The 18926-nt window shown below is 43.9% G+C and overlaps 1 protein-coding gene across 21 annotated transcripts in view; it reads left to right on the top strand.

Annotated features, from left to right (window-relative positions):
- The window catches only part of LOC143208036 (disks large 1 tumor suppressor protein-like), a 397450-nt gene that overhangs the window by 190590 nt on the left and 187934 nt on the right, over window positions 1-18926 (top strand). The window lies entirely within an intron of this gene.

Genomic DNA, 18926 nt, shown 5'->3' with positions numbered 1-18926 from the left:
AACGTGTGGATGGTCTGACGCGAGTGAAAGATTACCGGTATTCCGTGCACGCGTTTTGCAAACGTACGTGCTCCTAATATTCCATGACGTTGCGAAAAGTTGTTAGCTTTGAGCCTCGTAAATAAGATGCGCCGTGTGCTGCACGGAAACCCGTGTACTCGCGGCGAGGTGCTTTACGAGGAAATGGACCGACTCGCGAACCATCTGGCTAGATACGAAATCATGGGACGTGTCGGATGACGTCAAGAACAATTTGTCTTGGAAATCTTCCGGCCCGACACTGCCTATCTGATTCTAACATGCCAGAAACAGCTTGGATTGCGATCACAAACGGTGGAGGATCTATCTGAATCGCGGAGGCTTCCGTCAAGATTTTAGCAGTTTGCGTCTTCCCTCGAATGGGTGTCAAAATTTCAATAATAGTATTCAAAACAATTTAAAACATTATACGTTATTTCCTATTAAAGAATTGAATTTTTAAATGCCTACGAACATCTTATTATTCCGCCGATCGTGTGTGTGTAGTTTCAATTGTTTCTTTGTTCCTGATATAAATGTCTCTTTGTTTCTGATAGAAATGTTTCTTGAATGTATTGTGCTTGGCAATCGAAGCTACTGATCGAGTAGAAGTAGATTTCTATTTATTTTCTATTCCTAACAATCAATGCAGAAAATTTATATTTTGCATGGTGGTCTGTCTTAGTTGCAATATAGTTATGCTACAGATGTTCGAAGGCTACACCCCCTTTACCCGGCCGCTCGTTTCGCTCCTCGTGGCGACCCGAGTTCTCGAGCCAACTAAGGCGCGATTCGTGGTGCATATTCGTGGATCTCTATCTCTATCTCTTCTCTAATATAATAAAATCGTGTCTGTCTGTTTGTGACGGCATCAACTGAGAACGGCTGAACGTAGAAAGTTTTTCAGCCATTAGACGCAGCGTTTCTTCGGGAAGGTTTATGAGAAATCCGCATTCGAAAAAGTCCATTCGTTCAAAAGTTGCGACGTCGTTAGTGACCAAAGACGACTTTTTCGCCCTCTTTTCGGCACGTTTCTGCTTATAACTTTTGGATTTGTTATTGCACGTGGACAAAGTCGCGGGTACAGCTAATAAATAATAAAACTAACAATTTTAACGCGGTTCTCTTCAATAATAAAAATGGAGGATATACCACTCTCGAGCAGCAGGAAACGTCTTGTAACGATCTCGTTAGTGTGGAACTACTTGTCTACTGTTAACGAGCAACTAAGGCAGCGTAATAGTGACGTGTACACGTAAATCTGATTATTTGTTCCATTGGAATACACTGAAATCGCATAATACCGCGGTAAGCCGTGTCTGAAACACGCGTAGAATGCCAATTAACGGCGAAAATCGTGAACGCGTTCCCATCGAAGCAACAGAATCACCCTACTTCCGGAATGTTTCGTTTATATTAGCCATCGGATTTCTCGTAAAGGGCCGAGTCTCCTTTCCAACCTCATGCTTGCCTCCACACGCCCGAGCAACTCTTCAAACAGTTTTTACAAGTCCCATAATAAAAAGCTGCGTTTCATTCGAAGGAAAATGTGCTCGTATATCCCGCGTAAGGGCAATGGGAATTTAATGTGACGGGATCGCGGAGACTTCTATGCTCCCTTTAAAGTCTCGGTCATATTTCATCTAATATTCAAAATTCCTTCCACCAACCTTTTACGGCTGCGAAGAATGTTTTCGAACAGATTCAGAGCCATAGAACTTGATCGTAGTTACTGCTTCTGCGTAAAAGATTCGAATTAATCGATGTAAGTGTAGATGGAAAAGATTCAGAGATCGAACGCTCTGCTGTTTCTGAATCTTTCCCCTGTGTATAAAAACTATAACTGCACTATACTAACCTGTGAACTGTGTGACTCTCTCTCTCTCTCTCTCTCTCTCTCCGCTACTCTGTTGTACTGTGTCTACTCTGGTCTCTGATCGTTCTGGCTAGTTCTGACTAGTTCTTACTCGACTAAACTCTCCTGACTGCCCTTTTGAGTCCTCCTGATTGCCCTATGGGTTCACTACCTGACTCTTCGGCACTGAGACTTTACGATACGGTCTCTTGGACCTGACAGACTAAATTGAATGCATAAGTCATAGAATCTTCTAGTTGTGCTTGTTACTAAAGAAATGCCAATGGCTCAGAAATTACTGGAAAACTCCCAGATGGTCGACCGTACCATAAAGTCACTACTAGAGTCCTTAACAATGTTGATCACAATGGACTGGCAAAGGAGATACAGAAAATTTACAGCCATAATTCAACGTTCGTTTAATTTTGTGGAGTATTGTACTAGAGTGCAAGAAATGTCCATTCCGTGGAAGTAGGTTGCAGCGTTTTTCGAGCCTTCCTCGTACCTCGATAAAAACCTTTTATATCGCCCTCTGGGTGTAACACGCGACCTCTTACTATCGAAACAGTGCGAGCTCGCACATAGCTCTGGAACGTTGGAAATCCACGACGTTTTCGATGAAGAGGCGGCAGGATTGCGTGTTGCGTTCGCAGAACACGTTACATCCGTATCGAAGTTCGCCACAGTAATCGTGTAGCTTTGTAATCAAAGTTGAGAGCGCCGGTTAGGAGATCCGAGACGAGCATCGTGGCCCGTTCCGATTCGGTTCGATTCTATTCGATTCGACATTCTACGCCACCGGTAATGTCATCGCCGGGCTGCCGATGGACCATCGCGTTCTACGTACGCCAGCCTTTGATGGCAAATCCCCAGTAAACCCTCTCATATGCGAGTTGTTGATCGGAGTAGTCAAAGTGCTCGAGAGTTCCGGTATCAAACGCCGTGTCGCGAGCTGGCGACGTTCCAACCGTGCGGACAGTCGGTGCGCTTCCGCCAATATCGAAATTTTCGCGATGAATCGGCGGATATACAGATAGGAACAAACAGATAGGACAACCTACGTTTCTTTGTGTTTCCATGCGACGTCAGTAGAAAATGTACATATTAGCAGATCAATTATATTGTACACGTATTATAGCTATCCTGCACGGAAAAATACAAGTCCGTTAATTGGTTATTTTTATTATAATATGAACGAAATTTCTCTAGCTTGTATTTATCAATGTAGTATAAGTTAGTATGAACTATTCTACATAAATGTCGCCCAAGAATAAAGGTGATTTCCTCGCTGAAATCAACCAATGCCAAACAGTCACGTGCGAGGTACACGTACAACTTTGAGGTTACCCTGAACGTGCAATAGTTTACAAGTTATTAATATATTCTGTGTTGTTATTTTAGGTAAGTAAAACAAACATTGATGTAGGATTACATTAAATAAACCGTTTTCATTGTATTGTTCAAAATTTATTGAGAAAAACACTAAGATGCACTTGCCCCGTAAATATTACTACACGGGGCAAGTCCGTACATCATGATGATGTAAGTCCGTACTCTGTATGGGTAACCATAAAACTAAACAATATATTTAATACAATAAAAAGCATTTTGTAGCAGGCTTGGTAATCATTATTTTCTTGCCCCGTAGCACTTGAAAAAAGGGTCGAAAGCATTTTTAAACTTTGTTTTAATATCACTGTATCCCCTTTCATATTTCAGCATAAAAGTACATGTTTGTTTAAAAATCGATACCTATAAAACTAAACAATATAATTTAATGCAATAAGAAGCATTTTCGATAGCATTTTTAATTCTCAGAGACGGACTTGCCCCATTTTCAAGGCAAGTGCGTCCTAGTTGACACTTTGTACAATATCCTATCGAAATGATAATTTTCACGCAAAATTCGAATCCCACATAATACTAATTCATCAGTAATAACTGTGGCAAGAGTTTGAATCCAAGAACGTTAAGTTTTTACATACCAGACTGAAAATACATCAGTTTAAAGTCCAACTTTGGAAAAACTAGGGCGGACTTACCCCATTCCACCTTAACCGAGTTAGGTGACTCACCTTGTATGCAGTAGTACAGTTCGAAAAGAGGCTGACTTCCACTTCGTTTGCCGTTAGAGATGGAGAAAGAGACGGTCCAATGAACGTGGTGCTGTAACGTTATACTTCTGTTTCCTTTAATCTTTAACTACCCGCGCTGGCCTAAAAAGTACACCATTATTTCAAAAAATGCTGTTCCATCACAGTGCGATTTCCCCCACCACTGACGCTTCATGTAACCTACACCCAATGTATCCACAAAATGCACACGAAATATTGTTTTGGTGGCGGCACGTTGAACTGCTGTTTCCGTGTATTCATTCGTACAGAAGAAGGAAATGAAGAGGAGCCGCCACCTGCCAAAATACGAGCGAGATGTTTCATCTGCGGTAGGAAGAAAAATCGAGTAAGCACTATCATTTGCGGCAGTTGCAAGAGATCAGTATATAAACAACATATGACCACCGTTATTTCATGCGATTCGTGCAAGATCGGCGAACAGAGCAGCCAATAAAGCGAATGTGAAAAGAATGTCACCAGATTTTCTTTTTTATTAACAATTATTTCAGTCATTTTTCGTAATTTTCTCAATAAATATCATAATTCATCAAGACAATGTATTTTCTTGTACTAATACAAGGATATATGTATTATGTATGTACTTAATTACACAGTGATGCAACCAGTTCAGTAAAAATTCAGGGCGCGGATAGTTAAAGGTTAATATGTTCATTTGAATTAATTCCTTAAAAAAAAAAATATTCTTCACGTCCTAAAGGAATGTCTTTAATTTTCGTAGCGATCAACGTGTCGATGGAAGATCGTCGTCATTCCTAAAAATATCTTTTGCCAGTCTCCGTATCCAATTCTCGACAGTGAACGGCACCGACGTATTCCGCACCGAAAAATGCATCTGTTCCCGTAATGTAAAATTCAGAGTACAAATGAAAAAAATCCATGGCTGGAAACGGAAGTTCCTTGGTGAATGTAATCACCGTCGAGTCTGCGGGCGACTATGGGCACGACGAACGAAGGAGGAAACATCATACCGCGAGGAAATTCCATCGGAGCGTGTTCTTCCGTGCGGCTCGTCGTTCGCCGCAGTAGAACGACGTCGAATACTTTCAGTTACGAACTATTACTTTCGCGTGGCGTGCGACATAGTACACGGTACACGGTAAAGGACAAGTACTTTCGTTCCCGTGCCCCGAAACAGCTTGGAACAAGTTGGAGCTCGGAGCTCGCCCTTTATCTGCAAGGCGATAAACTTTCGCGGAATTAAAGTAAAATACGAAATATCGCGGAACGCTAGGACCGCGGCCGCGGATGTATCCATTACCACGGAGCCGCGCGTTTCCTTGAGGAAATTCGTTTCTCCGTTTTCCACCGTTTTCCCACCTGCAAACCGGAATGCATGGCCGTCCGACCTATACCCGAAGAAAAAACCGGGCGAAGAAAAGGAACGCGAAACGCGAACTGGGGCTGGATAAGGGGAAAACGACTTGCGCGTAGCCTCTTTTAGTGGCTCGTAATTCAACGAGAGCTTTTCTCGAATTCCCGACGGCATGGACTGCGCCACGGATACAAATTTTGCACGCACATCCCCATGGAAACGGCCATTATGACGGTAGTCGTCGCGGGAACGCCGCGCGCTGCCAAAGGGATACAGAGCCCTGCGTTTCGACAATGTATCAGAGAAGGGAGGAATTCCATAAAGTTTATTTCACTCCTCCAGCCAACAAAGAACTTCCTTCCGTGTATTCGTTTAGTATTACAGTTATATCAGAAATTTATTCAATACTCTTTTCCAGATTCTTTCTCATTTTGAAAGCTGTGTGTGATTTAGCTCTTCGAGCTTTTTGCTCATCAAGATCTTATCCGTCTTTTGTAAATGTTAAGCCATGTTTTTTAAGGTTTCAAGAATTCAGCACATTTGTCATTCGAAATGTGTCAAACATAAGGAACGCACGAGGATTGTCGCCAGAGCTCGGTAGAAGAAAATTGGTAGACAAGACAGTCGCTTGGGTTTTTCCGACGTTATTTGTTTTCATCTGAAATAGAATATCGCGCATGACAATGGATTCTGTATTCGGTTCTACGCTTCGGACCAAAAACAGATTGCGCGCTTCATCCATGCGCGCCGCGCCGCGAGGGTCTGCGAGTTGAGTTTTCATCCAAACAGAATTATTCACCGTATAAATATTATTCCGTTGCCGAGAGGAAGCCGAGGAAGCGTCTGATTCTACGTGCACCATTGCGTAGGCAGATTTCGTGTCTACGCGAAGTGCATTCTGTTGCAAGCGACTGTTCCACAATGCCGGAGAACGCTGCAAGTTTCGAAGTTTCAGTTCGAACAAGTGGAAACACACTTCGACAATACGCGTCTCTCAACAACGTCGGCGATGTTCTTGCTCGAGCATCGATGTCCGCCTTAACGACAATGACTGTCTATGCAATGAATAGCGCACCCCCAAGTTCCTCCGACCAAAATACCAGACACTCTTCGAGTCGATCGTGAACGCGTAACGAGTTCTGATTCACTTGGGAAAATATTGTTGATATACTAACGAACATTAGAAAACGAAATTATTTTTCCTATTTGTTGCTAGCAGAAAATACACCAATTGTAAAGCGCATCGGTTAGCCCCCAATTTTAAGAAAGATGGAGGTCGTACGAAGTTTTAGGAACGACTTGGAGGGAGATTACACGGAAATCCACACCCCATTACGCCGTTTATCAAAGTAACAAGACCAATGCGTGAACTCCTTAGCCTCGTGGACCTTTGTGCGGCGAAAAGAAAATTAAAACGGGAAGTTAGATCGCGTCTCCATCTCCGGGACCTAGAAAGTCCATTGAAGTCGCCGGGAGTTCGGAGCGATCAGAGCGGAAAATGACTGTATAACTTCGAACCGTGAATAATTTTTAATGTATTCGAGTACACTGTATACCTTTCTCGGAAACTTTCCTCTCCGGGCCGCCCTGCACCCCGGGGTATTCGGTTGGCGGCTGGCGGAAAGTTCGACGACAATTACGTCGAGTTCACTCTGGAACATCAATCGAAGTTCCGTGTCTGTTTTTCCGATAATCGGTCGGGCGTGACGTCGAGTATGGATCAGAAAGATGGTCCCCGATGCGTGAAATATCCGGCAGCGTCTTTTAGAGCCGCGTGCAAACGACTCGGCTCGTAAATTCGGGGACGGTGTACCTCCGCCGCGGCGAAACAAGCAATTGGGATTCTAAACGTTGAACGAACGCAACAACTTCGGAATACACGGGTATCGCGAGGAACATCGGTCGGCGGCTGCAGCAAGGGTAGAAAAAGACAACAACGGAAACTTGTTTAGCCGGTGGAAAAGTTCCCAGGCAGGCGTGTTTATGGAAACTGCTTTCAAAGGGCAAAGAGCACCGGGATACTTGATATTAGCGCTGGGCCCTTCAGACTTTCTTGCATCAACATTGTACGAAAGTTTCGCAATCAATAGACCCGCGATGTTCAGAATTTTAAAGCGGAATAAATTTACGACAAATATGATTATATTATCAGAGAAGGCAACAGCGATTTATTCATCGCGGTAACGCCGCGCCGAGCGGAGCCGCTCGACGTCGAAGCACTGCTGCTGCTCTCGCGGATATGGGACTGCCGCGCTTAAATATTAATTATACCTGGTCCTGTTTCCGTCGCGCCATCTTGAAATGCACGAACGTTGAAACAACGGCGAAAGTTTCCGAGCAAGCAACGGATAAGACGGGATTTTCGTGGCGGTATCGAAACGCGGGTATTTGAACAGCTAGACCGGGGCAGAGTTCTGAAAATCATCTAGCCCGCGTGAAACGATAAGGGGAATAGCGTCGATGTTGGTTGAGCGTCGAAGATGTCGGCGAATGTGATGAATGTTACCCCCTCCATCTTACCTACGCCTACTTTCGTGTTTGGAAGTGCCGTCAGGGTATATTTATTCATGAGGTTGATGCTCGTCCCTATAACTTCCGCCTGCTCCTCGGCAACTTCGGCGAGAACGCCGGAAACGTGTGAACTGTTACCGGAAATACCTAAGGTGTTGCTCGAACTGCTTAACCAACTAATAAACATGAAATTTCTTACGATGAAAATTAAACCAAACTCCAAATACGTGTTACATACATATTATAATGGATTTTCGATTTCGTGACGATGAGAGCGCACAAGGGTGGAACTCGCATTCCAAATGTATGCAGGAAAATATAGCACGTAGCCGAACGAGCGGCTCATTTATGTATTTATTGGAAAGTTGCAGCACTTGCGAATATAAATGGAACGAGAGCTTCTCGCCAAAACGTGGACAGTTTAGTAATTCAAGCGACAGATGATATGGATAATTTGATTTGAAGGTGATCGCCATTCGGATTCAACGACGGGATGGAAACGACTCGGTCGGTGGGAATTTCAACGTATACTTTCGAGCCGTCTCAAGCCGTACGTTCGTCTGACAGTCGAAAGAAGAAGTAAATCCACAGTTGAATAATTTACCATACAGAGTACCGTGTCTGGATTACATTTAAATAATTAAATCGTCGAGATTCTGTGAGACTGCGTCGAACCCTGATACATTGCTGCGCCCGTACTATTCCCACGTAATGGATACTTCACAGTCAAGATGGCCTAACCCTAAACTAGCTTGAATGCCTCTTATCCTCCAATTGCCCTTGTCAGCGATTATCCTTTGACGCACACAGAGACCCCCTATACCGTTTACCGAGATCACTTTGAACTCCTGAGAAACTAATAACCCACTATTATTGATTCAGAATTAACAGTTCGCCATTACAAAAGTAATCAAATATGAGCTTGGGAACGGCATTGAATCGATCACCATCCCTAACAATCGCTGCAGTAAAGAGAATTGAACTACGAACGATTCTTGTTGTTGGATGAACAATAATCCTATCAATTTCCAACGCTTCCGAAGTATCCCTGAGAAACTAATAATCCAATTATTAATTCCAAATTAACGATTCATCGAAAGACAGCCGAGAAACGCTGCAGGGTAGGTGGAACCACAAAGCTTATCAATGATTCCTGCTGTGAGGAGGACGATGATCCTTTCAACTTCTGATCTCAACGATGCAATCTTCTGCGCGCATATTTCCACGGCTAGAATGATTGAAAGCCATTGTTCAGTGTCGAGCAAGTTCCGCTTTCTAGGATCTTGTTCAAGAAAATTAATTTCCAGCTTGCTCCCGCTCGTTCCGCCAGAATAAATTCATGCAACGACGATGATATTTTCCAACTATCATGATATAGTTATTGAGAACTGTTTGTCCCCAGCATTTCCACGGTATGCGCGTCCTCTACGACTGACAGACACATCGACTCATCCCCAGAGAGTTGCTATCCCACAGGGACACAGCACAGGACAATCTCAGCCTGACCTACAGCCTAACCCGGACTCCAGTAATACCGGATGATAACGAAGCTTTGTGCGCCGCGTTACACGCGTAGTTTTGAGCATTCAACCTCGGAAATTCGATCGAGCCCAGTGACCCTTCATCTTCGCCCCTTTACGGCAGCCTTGTTGCGCCCCGAAACTCGATTTACATCGAAGGCCCGTGGTTGCGCGCGGCCGTGAATCGTCCTCCGTGAGATTGTTGCAAACTGCATGCATCGTAAATGCACATCCTGATTGTGTGCGGCGAGGTGTCCACCACCGGCGGAGTCCCTTTGTTGAAACGCGTTTGATTGGCCACCGAGATTGAACTCGAATTGAGTCCGGGATTTGTCGGCCGGCCGAGAGACAATTACCGCGCGCGAGCGCTAGCGAGCGCGAGAACGCGCGCCCTCGCTTTTGAGGGATCAAAGTGGTCGCCGATCAGCACGACGCGACGTCCACGCGGTTTGCTTAGCAATTTCCGCGACACGCTCCCGATATCCTCTGACATAGGCGAAAAATCCGAATCGGACCAAAGACACGCCCCTTTCTGGCCCGTTCAAATCGTAATGAGGGCAGCTTTTCGCGGTACGAAGTACAGTAAATTCTCTACAGTCGCAAGCCTCGGGGAGGCTTCGTTTGCAGAGTTCGTAGACGGACACTATTTTTTTGAGCTTCAAAAACCGAGCCGAATGTAGAGAAGGTCAGCGTGTGTAAAGAGAGACCGCGCGAGGCCGAAGTGACCGCGACTCTCCGCGTCTGTTTCTTTCCCATACGCTGTCCTTCCTTGTGTCCGAAACTTTCATCGTCACTAAATACAAATGAAATTATATCGTGTTTGGTATTATCTTAATCAGAAAAATGCCACAAATATATTGGTGAAAGTTTCATAAAGAAATAAGTAATAATACAAAATTTTTTACATTGGTATTACATTGTGAGAACGCGCGGGCCAGTGAACCGTACGGGCGACTGCGACTCTTCGCGTCGCATTAGTAGTGGTTCACACTGATATACCCGAGCCGAGATCAGATTACTACAGAGGGAATATTTTTTTACATTCATCGTGTACGACCTTTTTGCAACTATAGCGGATTTACTGTTCTCCCTTTGATGAATTAGCCCCTCGTTGCACGTGCCACCGACAATTCATTAATTAACACTTTAACACTTTGCGAACGAGGATTTTTGAAGGTCACGAATTAATTTGTACACCTAACGTAATTACTGAGAATTAGTTAGATTTCATAATCGAAGAGGATATTCGCGTACCTGAATTTACAATGCCACCCACCGCTAATTGTGTTTAACGAGAGTGAGCCAAGTTCCCCGAAATGAATGGCGGCGTCTAATTTCCATCGAAGCGAAAATGGGACACTGCACATTGTAGATGTCCTGGATTCGATTTGAAGGTACTGTCAACGGCACGGAATGGTGTTCGCGATGAAATAAATATTTTCTCGTTGGAATAATTGCTACAGTGATGCCTGGGTGTATCGACGAGAAAGAGGGTCGTTAATTTTTCCGTCCGACGAACGAGAAGGACGGCGAAGTTCTAACAATGAATTTAAGCTCGAATTCGCGCTCGTTACCTCTGTTCTGAAAAGCATCGCTAATCGAAGACAAATCGATTTTGTCTTTTAATTTTGTTCTCCCTGCCGAAATCAATTCGAATTCAATTCCGTTTCTCGTGCCGGTTAACGACTTGCCACGCCATCTCCGTGCAACGCTCGTTGTTTTTACCGATAATTGTAACGAACGTGTGTCTGCTCGATGGCCGGCCATCACGGTTACAGCCCGACAATTTTTGCATCATTTCCGGCACGATGGTCGCGAAACTTTCTGACACCCGCCGCCTATTACGAATCGCGTTTTCACCTGTAATTACTAAACTAATGAGCGCCGCGAATTTGTTGTCGTTTTTACTTCGCGTTACACGACTCGCGTGTAATTCTATATTTTCAACGAATCCGCGAAGCTTCCGTTTCTGACTCACAATTCAACACGTTTGTACAATTTTTCATCCAAATTACTACGTTCTTTCATAAAATATAATTAAACCATAGTTTTCACGAAACACGACGAAAGTTATGACAAATTTTGAGACGCGGTTTGCATTTATTATAATTTACTTTAACAAACCAACCATCGTCAACTGAGTTCGATGTCAAACCTGTTTTTAGTACCAGCACATGCTCTCATAAACGAACAGATTAACAATAAAACAACACATAACCGGTTCCGGTTTTACGTCTCAAGCCTCAAGGATATCAACACTTAATGCGGATCATTAAAATATTTATTTTTCTCTACACCATCTCATTTCTTCGTAACGACTTTCCCTAGCCTAGTTATTAATTAAAAATATGAGTGATACACCAGCACGGTTCCAAATGTTTCGCAGCTCGCGGCGGAATGAACCGGGGGCGCAAAGTCGATTTCACAAAAATGCTGTCGGTAGATTCTTGAGTTCACGGAATTACAGGGGAAACATTTCCGGGCGGAATTTCTTTGGCCAAATTTAATTAAAACGCGACGCGATAGGGACAGCGGAAAAAAGACTGACCCCGTACGCAATGTTTCGAGAGAATTAAACGGTATCGTTTCCCGATTTGCGATGCACCGGGGCGGCGCTTGTATTCCGGGGTCCATGCCTGGTGCACGACAGAACCGAGATCTTTATTGCGTTTCGAAGTACCAGGACGGGCAAACAAAGCGGTAATCTGTCGTGCAGGTTGTTCCGCCGACGCGGCACGAAATTGCATTCCGTAGTAAACGGGCGAAAATGGCGAAGGCTGTGCTGCGCGCCGGCCGAGTCTCGTGTTCCCGTGTACACTGTAAACATTCGTGTCCGGCTACACAACCATCCTACAAGCAGGATGGAAAGAGAACGTCCCACGGCGGCAGCGCGCTAATATTTTTTTGCAATATCTCCGGACTGGAAAAAGAGGCGCTCCAAGCCATCCGCGGTAATTTCGCGGCACAAGTGGCGAACTCTAATGCCCGCTAATGGAGGCTGGATATTTTTGTTTAAAGCCTGCTACTGTCTACCTTCTTATAACACGATATTTTGGAAACACGGTGCAAAAATTGCAAGATGTAGAGTGGAGTTTCCAATTGGCGTGGGCCGATGAAAATTCGAATGAAACGCGTAAATGAAAGGCGAAAATGAGTATTCGAACGGGCAGAAATGTCTATAGTCACGTTGCCACCATCGCCGTTGGCCACCTTTGACCACCCATAATTGCTACTAGTACGACTTAAATGGCACAAATAGCACGATTTATCAATCTTCTACTACGTTAGGGATAAATAGAAAAGCAGAAGGGTGGTTGAGAAACCAAAGCTACCAAAGCAGCTAGTGATGAGTCTCTTTTGCCTGAACTGAACAGAGAAGCGAGCTACTCTTTATCTTGTGAATTTATCATCGATAACTGTAAGAATCCAGCGAGGGTCCTGTAAAGGGTCTTAAGCAGACGTAGTTTCGTTGCTCTCGCTTTCGACGCCTTCAGAGCCGAAGTACTGCCCCACAGGGCAATCAATGTCTATGTCTGCCTTAAAAGGTACACAAAGCCCTTCAAAGAAGCTTAAGGTTCTCTCACAGGGGACACGACTACCCGAAGTAGGTCGAAGGGTGGTATATGGTTGTCAGAAGGGGGGTTGAAGGGAAAGGGGAGCGACCAATGACGACTTAGCGGGTAAATGGCTCCGAGTTTAATGGATCTTCGGGCTCCTGAAGAATCCTTCTCACTGGTAAAATCTCTAGAAAATTATATCGTTGTACTCCCACTTCTTCTGATTATATTAACTCGTGCTCGATAGTTCTAGCTTGATTACCATATTTTATGTTATGTTTATCTTTCGAGATAATAGCAATCGCGTCGACCGATTTTAGAGTAACAAGCGATCGCACATAAAATATCAGCTACTGGCCAATTCGCCAGTAATCTGCTGCACGTAGTTTGTTACTTTACGAAACTAAAATAACGATCTGCGAAATTTACAATGCGCGATAACATTTCACCGTTATAATCATCCCGCGAACCGATTGGAAAATGTCGCCGACTATACGTGTTTTTTCATAATCTGTACACCGTGTAAGCGGCATGCTTTATCGCGTAAAAAGCCGTAAAATATTTTTATCTACAGCGGAACGGCTTCTGTACACCGAGCGGGGCAATTTGAGGCGCGAAATTGAGTGTAAACTTATTACGTGAAATATGCATTTTAATTTTCGAGATAGCATCGGGGATCGTTTGCTAAAACTTTTCGTACGTTTTAACCGGATCTATTGATTCGCTGGTCCGTGCGGCCGGCACAGTAAAATTTCCTTTAAAACGAGATTACCCGAACATCGGAGCCGATTTCCGATGCGTTTGATAGAATTTCAATTGTTCTGGACCGGGCCTCTGCGGCTTGTCGTCGCGAACGTCGACACCTATACTTTATTATCGGGGGACATTAACGAGCGACCCGGTGAAGTCTCGCCGATTGGATTAAGCGTCCAAACGACGGTCTGGCTCTGCATTTTACTTTCGACATTAACGATAAAAGAAAGCTTTACGATCCCGGGCCCGGCCGGGTCGAACATCGTTCTCGAACAGTAATTAAGATAGAATCTTTCGGCGAGTGATCGGTGGATTTGTCGTTAATCGACCGAGAGCCGGCCAGTCCCGGGGTTTTAAGCCCCCGCGACATTAAAATTCACCGCATCGAGAGTTTGCCGCATCTTCTGTAAGCGATTAAGACGCGACGGTATTTAAATTGGAATTATTTAAATCGTGGACAAACGCCCCCGGGTGGATTTGAATGCGAGAAACGAAACACTTTTACGCGTCGATACCGGCGTTGAAATTGCAAATGCCGCTCCTCCGGTGAGAACGTACCGTCCGAAAATATTAATTTTTCTACTGAATACACCCCGAGCCCTCGTCGCGAATAAATTATCACCGGCAGATATTTTTCCAGTCCGTTCGCGGGGTTCTGCTGGTAATCTCCAAATGAAATCAACAAAGAACCGAAAGAAGTCGGCAATGCCGAGGACAGAATATCGAACTGCGTGCTTCCTTCTACCGCCATTTTCCATTGTTCCCGCAGGTCCTCCTTCCTCTCTATTTTTCTTACACGCCGATGGCGTTGACGGCAATAGATTTTCCGTTGTTTAGAAAACGATGGTACATTTCTCACGGATCGCTTCGCCGCGTATCAAGAACAATACCGAATACTTGGTATTTTTTCCTTCGCCGTATTGTTGGCCGATTTCAATATGGAGCGCAATAAATTGCGGCGTTCGTGGAACCGCATAAAAATGTAGAAAACGTACGCGTTGAAAAGCATTCTTCTGCGTTACAATTGTTATTTTTCTCGTCGGTTTGCATCGATCATTGTGTTTCGGTTGGATGTGTTACACAACATTTCTTTTAACGACATCTATACAACGAGATTTTGAGAATGAAAATTCAACTTACAATCACCTAAGATGAGATGGAATTACACAGAGTACGCTTGACTGCTGTAATCTTAAAAAAATATGTAATTATCTAAATGTGTACACAGAGCAATTACCTTAAGTTGCAGCGGTAACAACAACAAAAGAGGTATACTGTAACTTGCAGAGTTAGAACATTTTGTAGATGTCTCAAAGTTCTAAAGGCAGCATTTTATTTTTACAAAGAATTCATTTCCTGCTTCAGTGAGAAATACTGCTGCAAAGATTTTTTTCCGCTGGTTAAAATAAATCAGCTTTGTATCTAACCGTATCAACTTATCGTTAGCTAGATGCCGGTATATCTCGTAATTCGCGGAGTGCAGGTGAAAAGGTTCAAAGGGATAGCGCGGAGGTTCTTGCATCCTGGAACACGTGACGAGGGGTTCGTGGGACGGGCAGAAACAAAGGGCTGGACTGTATCACAAAGAATAAAATAACGAAGATGTCCGGGGATTCGGTACACGCGGAGGGAATTAACGAGCGTGACGAGAGCTGCACGGCTTGTACGTGCCGCCTAGAAAAGTTCGACGTCCTTGTAACGAGAGTTTTACGTTCGGTTTCATAACCACACTTCTCCATAATCGTAAAGAAAACCTGAGCATCGGGCAGATCTAAGGGCTTGCTCGACTGATACCAAGTGACGAGCTAACGATGACGTTGGATCTGCGTTTTATTGAGTCTGGGACGCGGACCACCCCCTCGATGTTTCGCTGACCGTGTCTCTGCGGTCATAAATTCGCCTTTGCGGGAAGAAGCTCGTAAATTTCTGTTTTCCAAGCGAAAGACGCTATCGGCAGTTCGTTCGACGATTATGCTTCGTCGTCTTCTCCGTTCCCTTGTAATTACCATTAAAATTCACCTCACCAGTCACTTAGCCGTTTATAGATTGTTTAATACAACAGCGGGATTTACGTTTTATCCGTTCGACGGGAAAGATTGGTCCTGCGCGAATATCGATTCCACCGACTAGAATAATGCCCGACAAGCCGAACGAATTTTGACCGGTCCCTGGAATTACCAACCGATTTATTGGACCATTTCTATCGGTTCGAAAATGTCATAGGATCGCGCTAATCACCGTGCCACGTTATAATTTTTATTGAATAATTTTCACCGTTCAGCATTTATCACGTGTATAACTTTGACTGTCGGTGGTCGCGCGCTTTCAATAAATCGACTTTGTTCCTTTTGAAGGTTGATGAAATGTCGAGCGGCGTGCAATATGCGCAGACTTTTGAGCGGACGTTTAAATATTCTCGGATGGAATAATAACTACCTTATTGCGGGGAACGAAATCCTTTGTGATTTGTAATTTGTCGAACTTGCCAACGAGGAAATAGAGTACATTGTAATTTCATTGAAATGCCGTTCCGATCGGATTTGCCGGAAATTTTTAGTTTGAAGTATTTTAAGCTAGATTTCAAAGAGCTACAAACCCAGCTATACATATATCACAAAGTTATGTGGTTAAAATAATCGGATTTTTAACGTACCGGAAACATTGCGATGAAAAGGTGTAATTCTCAATTAATGTTCAAATAATAATTTTCGTTATAATTCGACTTTTACTTTTTGTTCTTGAAGTTTGAAAAACTTTTTAATCTTCGCTGTGTTTTCGACCTCTTAAACCATGCTGTTTTTCTAATATTATATTTACGAAGGTTCGCTTTTGAAACTTGCAAAGATAAAACCTACAAAACCTGTAGACAAGCTAACTACATATTCTTATTTCTTAAAGTCATAACGTAAAGAAGAAATTGCCAAAGTTTGTAGTGAACAAACTACTTTTTACGTGGAGATTCTTTTGTGCTTCTTATAGGGAGGCTTTTTATAATTGATCATTGATTCTACATAAATACCCTGACAACCCAAAAAAATAAAATCCTGAATACGATTTTTATTTATTTTAAATTCAATTGGATATTTATAGCCGTCTCTTCATCTGGTAGCAACCCTTATGCGAAACACAGCATCGTAATTAATTATAACATTCGCGGACAGCGGGCACTCCTTGATTTTAGACTGGCCCACTCTAAACAACTCTAAACAATGATGATTCAGAAAGAGACACGTTCACGAAGAGCGGTTGACCAGAAAAGTAGGATTATCTCGTTGCCGTAGGTGAAACCAAACGGTTGAACCGCGCGTTTGGTTTACAAACACAACGGGGTGCTTGGAAACAATGTCCATCGTTACCCATTTCCCTTTAATCGAAAAGCTGTCGGGGGAAAATCCACGCGCGACTCGCTCCTATTGCCGCAAGGGGCAGTCTATTCGAAATCATTCTCCGTATATCACGATCCCCGATGAATAGATCTGCTGTCGTTGTTATTTTATCCACGCGTTCTTTCCATTTGTCCGCCTCGTATAACCGTGGGCCGCCGCGCCGCATGCGTTTGCATTGCGTTGCGTTGCATTTCGCGTGGCGTATCGTAAACCTGCCTGAGATGGAGCTTTCGAACAATGTTCCGCGGCGCTCGCAAATCGAAAATGAAAAAAACAGGAGGACGCGGCAAGAAAAAGGATAAAAACCGGCCTGCGTAAAAACGGGGCCAGTAAAAGCACGAGAACGCATGTCGATAAAATTATATGGGTGGCCCGGGTAACGAAGTGAAAGGAATAACGTTATTTTGTTTACGGCGGCGGTTTCTAGCTTCCTTTTTTTCCGCCTTCGGTCGGCGCTTCAGGAAGATATAGAATCTTCCGTTTTACACCGGTATTTTTACAATGGGCTCGCGGAAATAGGCGGGTAATTAATACCAGCACGATAAAAAAATTGATCCGCCGGCAACGAATCGCCGCGCCGCCGTTCTCCGCTGGAAAAACATTTCACCAGTCTGACGCTTTATTCGCGAACGTTCTTCTGACTTTTTCCGCCCGCCGCAATTTATATTAACGGAACACGTCCGTTGAAAGGCGCGGCGAATTCATCGCGACGAGCTCGAAAACGGCGATAGCCCATTTTCGTCGAGTCAGCGATGGATTATTTCGACCGCCGATCGGAAACGGACATAATTCATTCGGCGAGGGCATAATTCCGTCCCGACGGCACTTGGTCGTTCGTCCATTGGCTTTTTTAACCGATCGATTTAGGAAGCCTCGAACACCGCCGCGAATATGGAACGTTTCTGTGGATTATCCTCGATTTAACACTAGAACTATCGAGCACTAAACCTAATATTTGGACGCTGTCTAAAAGCCAATGACTTTTTTAAAATTGGCCCAATATATTTGAATTTTTTGAGATGGCGATTGCTACTCTTGCAACTTTTTTACCTGGGCCTGTATTGAACATTTAAAAAATACATTTTGCAGTCATTGTAAAGAATGTACAAACATTAGCAAGAGCCGCTGTGCAAAGCAAGAACAATAGAACGTTTGTTTATCACTTAAGGGTTAAATTGCGCGAAAAATTGAAAGCAATTTAGCCGGAGAACAAAGCAACAATATCAAAACAGTATCCTGCCGAACAGCGTGTGCTTCGCGTGGAATATTATGTAAATGTGTAAGAATTTAATCCGCAGCTCGGTCTACTCAATTTCTAACACAGCTAATTCTCGCGTGCAATTCGGAGAAGTACACGGGCGACACAATAACCTCGAAGACGTTACAGCTCCCTGTGGCACATCGGGCTCATGTCGTAGCATAAATTTCGCCGCGGCATTAAATACCAGGCTCGAAGCCCGGGGACAAAGTTGCCGACTTGATCTGGGACCGTGTCATCCCTCGGATGCGCCCTACACCCAGTCGTAACAAATAAGGAGCTCCTGTAGGAGAATCTCATGGCATCCCGGAATTCTGCCTTATCTCGTAAAGCCAGACTTACATGGAATCCCATGGAGGACCGAATATTCTTAAGCGGCATACCCGTTCTCGACATATTAAAACGAGCCTTGTCGTCGCCTGGAATTTTTTCCGACGCGTACAAACGCCGTTGAACATTTTCAATTTCGTTCACTACGCGCAAGACATTTAAAAAATCATTCGAAAAAATTCGTTGAAGTTATTAATAAAATTTGCTCATTTGAATCTTTATCAAAACTTACATTATCACGTTCGAAGTACTCTTCTTTAGCACTTGTACAATTAAACGTCGTTCCCATTC

The sequence above is a fragment of the Lasioglossum baleicum genome, chromosome 4 (assembly GCF_051020765.1).
Source record: "Lasioglossum baleicum chromosome 4, iyLasBale1, whole genome shotgun sequence".
Classification (NCBI taxonomy): domain Eukaryota; kingdom Metazoa; phylum Arthropoda; class Insecta; order Hymenoptera; family Halictidae; genus Lasioglossum; species Lasioglossum baleicum.
The sequence above is the reverse complement of the archived record's forward strand: the minus strand, read 5'-3'. Positions and strand labels throughout refer to the sequence as shown.